General features: G+C 45.0%; 1 protein-coding gene across 1 annotated transcript in view; it reads left to right on the top strand.

Annotated features, from left to right (window-relative positions):
* Nucleotides 1–5,000, top strand: part of LOC135110290 (inactive rhomboid protein 1-like) — a 187,581-nt gene that overhangs the window by 2,845 nt on the left and 179,736 nt on the right. The window lies entirely within an intron of this gene.

Raw genomic sequence — 5,000 nt, 5'->3', positions numbered from 1 at the left:
ATACACCCGTGGCATCTTTGACCTACATAAGTGGTGGTGGTGGTGGTGGTGGTGTTGGCGGCGGTGGCGGCGAGGGTGTGGCCTACCTGTGATGGCGTGGACAGGTACACATTATGAATAACGTTACCTTTTTTCGACACCCACGTGAGCCTCCCCGCCCCGCCCTGTGCTCCACTTAACCACAACTCGATCTTGAGGCAAAGTAATGGGTGGGCACGCGCGGTATGCGGCCTGGTGGCGGCATGTGGCCCAGAATGTGGTATTTGACTCACTTCTGCGGTGATTGTGCATGCAGTCAGCTGGGGGCGGTGAAGTGTGACGTCTTGCCTTTGTTCCTTAACCCACACCTTTCCTTCAGCCAACCCATTAGCCAATCTCTCTCAGCCAATCCTCTTTAGTGCCCCTCCAACCACTGACAACCCACTGACCTCCAACCCACGCCTTCCCTTCAGCTAACCCACTAACCATCCCCTCATTTAATTCCCCTTTAACCCTTCAACTAACGCCCACCACCACCACCACCACCACCACCGTGAATGCCATAAGCCATGCAAGGCAGGCTACGTGGAAATGAAGCAGGCATCGATACAGCACTGCAAGGCTACACAGCAGGCGCCTCACTCACAGGTGCAGGCAGCGGCTGGGAACTTTGTGTATTAGTGTGTGTGTGTGTGTGTGTGTGTGTGTGTGTGTGTGTGTGTGTGTGTGTGTGTGTGTGTTGTTATTGTTGTTGTTGTTGTTGTTGTTGTTGTTGTTGTGTTTCTTCTTCTTCTTCTTCTTCTTCTTCTTCTTCTTCTTCTTCTTCTTCTTCTTCTTCTTCTTCTTCTTCTTCTTCTTCTTCTTCTTCTTCTTCTTCTTCTTCTTCTTCTTCTTCTTCTTCTTCTTCTTCTTCTTCTTCTTCTTCTTCTTCTTCTTCTTCTTCTTCTTCTTCTTCTTCTTCTTCTTCTTCTTCTTCTTCTTCTTCTATTTAAAGCTAAAAAATGTTTAAAAAATAGTTTTGTTTATTTTCTGCATATATACTCATAGACTGGCAGAAATGTGCAGATACATCCATGCACATATTCACTTATACATGAACACACACACACACACACACACACACACACACACACACACACACACACACACACACACACACACACACACACACACACACACACACACACACACACACACACACACACACACGTGCCTGGAATTCACAGCAATGCATTTCATACTAAAATATTCACCGTTGTGATATTCTTCGTCTTCAATTTTAAAAGACGCAGAAATAACACGTATAATTTTTTTTTTCATTGTCACAATACAAAACCAGAAAATGTATTACCAGAAGCAACACCACTACTCTGAAACACAACCCCTGTACTAAAATGGAACACACACACACACACACACACACACACACACACACACACACACACACACACACACACACACACACACACACACACACACACACACACACACACACACACCAACCAAAAAGAAAAGAAAAGAAAAAACACAGAAGCCTTCCCTGACCGCCTAGTCCAACCCCACTCCACCTCAAAAAAGAAAAAAGAAAAAAAAGCAATGAAAATATAACATCATAAAAAAATTGAAAATACAACAGTGTAACGTACAAGCAAGGAAGTAAAACACCAGAAAACACAACATGGAATACAAACAGTGCTGCTGAAATGTGGTGGAGGATACAACGCGTGCAAAACAGAGAGCGTTACAAAGAACGTGGACAGGGGGAACAGAAAACCTTGAAATTTCTCCGTGCACCACGCGTCCTCCTTGCGCTGAATGGAAGGTTGCGGTGCTGGCTTGTAGCGTCATTTGGAAGTGAAGTGATTGAAAAATTTCGCGTGTGGTGCTGCAACAACTAAGGTCATATGGCGCTGAAGTATAAAGTTGCGTCAAAATGCACTAGTAATGTTGAAATGAAAGGTAAAAGCAACAAAAGCAACATGCAATTCAAATTTAAAAGCAAAAAAAAAAGAAATGAATAAGTAAATAAAAACCACAAATCGAGAGGGCTGGGTGTGATTTGAATATACAGCAGTGATGGCCAAGACAGCGGTGACGTGACTCAGACCTTCCCTTGCCTGTAGCTTTGTCTCTTTCTTGTTACAATGGTCCCTGCCTCTAACTTTGCCTCGCTTATCATAATGGTCCAGGCAGTCAGGTAACAGATGTCTTAATTTCATTTGCAATTCAGAGAGTTTAGAAACACACATACTGGAAATAGGCTGAGAGAATTGACTAACCTACGTTCAGAAGCCACCTAACCATACTTAACCCGAACCTAACCTAACGTGTACCAATCAGTGCGTCTCCGTGGTGCAGTGACCAGTGCCCTGTGTTGCGGGGTTAAGGGATGTCACCCACCTCACGCTTAAAGGCCAGAGAGACGGAGATGAGCGCCGCGGCCATGTGTGTGTCCTCAACTTCATCTTTTACCTCAGCATTTAGTCATAGCAGCGGACAATGGAACAGAACAACGACAACGAAAACAACAATAACAACAGCAGGAGCATCAGCAGCAGCAATAATAACAACAACAATTTCAACAACAACAACAATAGCAACATCAATACACTAGGTACACACAACATATACAGCAACATAACAAACATTAGACTCAGGCAGTGTGCTTCAGTGAATCCTCTTATTCACAATACTCGGCAGCTTTCCTTTGAAGCGCAAGAACAGAGCAACTCTTGAAAACCCATCGTAATTATACACAACATATCCATCAAGAGTAGCACACATATATACACTCTGAGCAGCCGAGCATCGAATACAGCGCAGTGTACTGACACTTACTCCAACTATTTATTTTATTGATGAAGGAACACAGGCAATAATTCAAACACGATACGAAAATCTAGAACATAAAAGATTACAAAATGCAAAGTTACAAATTAAAACAACGCATACCTATTGTTTATACTGAAGCGTCTAGCACACACACACACTCACACACACACACACACACACACACACACACACTCACACACACACACACACACACACTCACACACACACACACACACACACACACACACACACACACACAGTCGTGCATCAGACTGCATTAACGGAATTGAAAAATGCGATGTAGCATCCTCCTCTGAACCGGACATAGCGCCGGATAAGCGATCACTCCGCTTAACCGAATCTCCTGCTCCGGCCGACGAGTGTTCCGGCTTGGGATAGCGTGCGTGGGCGGGCGCGCGCGTGGGGAGAGGGAAGAAAGCGCGATATGAAAGTGTGAGGAGGGGAAAAGGTGAAGAAGGGGAAGGTTGTATGTGAAAGGTGTCGAGGAGAGGCTGATAAAGAGAAGGGAAGAGGCAACAGATGAAGATAAGGAAATAGGAGAGGAAAGGAAAGGGTGATATGAAAATGTGAGGAAGGGAAACAGTGGAGGAGTAAAAGGTGTTTAAAGAAGAGTATTGACAAGAGGAAAGTAGATGGAGGTGAGAAAGGACAACGAAAGAGTGAAATAGAAAACAGACGTGGACAGAGGAACGATGAAATGGGGGCGGATGCAGGAGAGAAAATAAAACGAAGATTAATAATAGTAGGGAGAATATTTTTAAGGTAGGTAATGGCCACGAAAGAGTAAAGCAAGGGAGATGAACATAGGAACAGTGAAGTGAGGCGAGCATGGCAAAGGAAAATAGAATAAAGAGCATCAGGCGGAGACATGAAACGAGAGTGGATGGATGGAAGGTGGATAAAAAGAGATGGACGTAAGGGTGGATAGAGAGGAGAGGTAAAAGGGAACTGAAATGGAAATAAAAGCGGAGGTGGAAAAGGTAAAGAAGAGAGAGAGAAAAGGTAAAATACGTCACTTTATGTAACTGTTTGTGTGTATGTGTGTGTGTGTGTGTGTAAGAGGCTACTCTATTACTTTAGTTCTGGCAGGGGGTTGACAGGGAACATACAATATCTGACAGGAAATCATTCTGCTACACATGTCTGACGGAGGGCTGATAGGGGACCGATCCTTCTGCTCTCCCTGCCTTAAAGGAGGACCGGCAGGGGTTGATTCTGGTACTAACATCCAACTTATGGCTTACAGGGGGCTGGCAGGGACTGATTGCAGGGGTGACGTGTAATATTGCGGGGCTATAACAGGCCTTGCAGGGGAGTGATGTCTGTACTGATGTGTGGCCTCTCGCGGCTGACTTACGGCTGGCAGGGGAGTGGCAAGGGCTGATTGCAGAGCTGGCCTGTAATATCTCGGGGATGACAGAGGCTTGGCAGGGGTGATATACGAGTTTTGCTGTTTATTTATTTATTTTATTTATTCTATGTAGCAATGTATTCTGTTATACTAATACTACTACTACTACTACTACTACTACTACTACTCTACTACTTACTACGACAACTAATAGTCGCACCTCACCTTTCCCAGTCCTCCCAAGTGTCTCTCCCCAGTAGTTGTAGTAGTAGTAGTAGTAGTAGCAGCAGTAGTAGTAGTAGTAGTAGTAGTAGTAGTAGTGATATATGATAGACGATATTAGCACAATTATTTCTTAATACTATTAAGTTCCCATCGCCAGCACACCGTACCTGTACATACATGTAATCTTTGTTATGGTCAGCGCTTCACTCACAACCACAGGCCCAGGGTTCGAATCCCCTGTCGAACTGAGGTAGTCCATGCTAGGGTCCCGCCTCGCCGCAGCGCACGTGTCTCCTGCAGCGAGTGGGATGCAAGCTGAAGAGTTGTGGCCCCCGTGACTCAGAACCCCTATGCTCTCTCACCACGACAGTTTTCAAAGGCCACAGAGATGATTAGCCGAGTTCACAAGACTGTTTTCCCGGTTCATAATATAGAGGTCTTGTTTATGTCACTAGAGCGATATAAACACCTATGAAAACCAATGTAACTTCAACTAGAGCCTTTTGTGACGGAGGTGCGGCGCTGAAGTGTCTCGGAATACCAATCCTCAGGAAGTCCGCCAAGATGTGCCAAGCCAAGCCACGGCGGCGTG

This window comes from Scylla paramamosain, chromosome 20 (assembly GCF_035594125.1).
Source record: "Scylla paramamosain isolate STU-SP2022 chromosome 20, ASM3559412v1, whole genome shotgun sequence".
Lineage (NCBI taxonomy): Eukaryota > Metazoa > Arthropoda > Malacostraca > Decapoda > Portunidae > Scylla > Scylla paramamosain.
The sequence above is the reverse complement of the archived record's forward strand: the minus strand, read 5'-3'. Positions and strand labels throughout refer to the sequence as shown.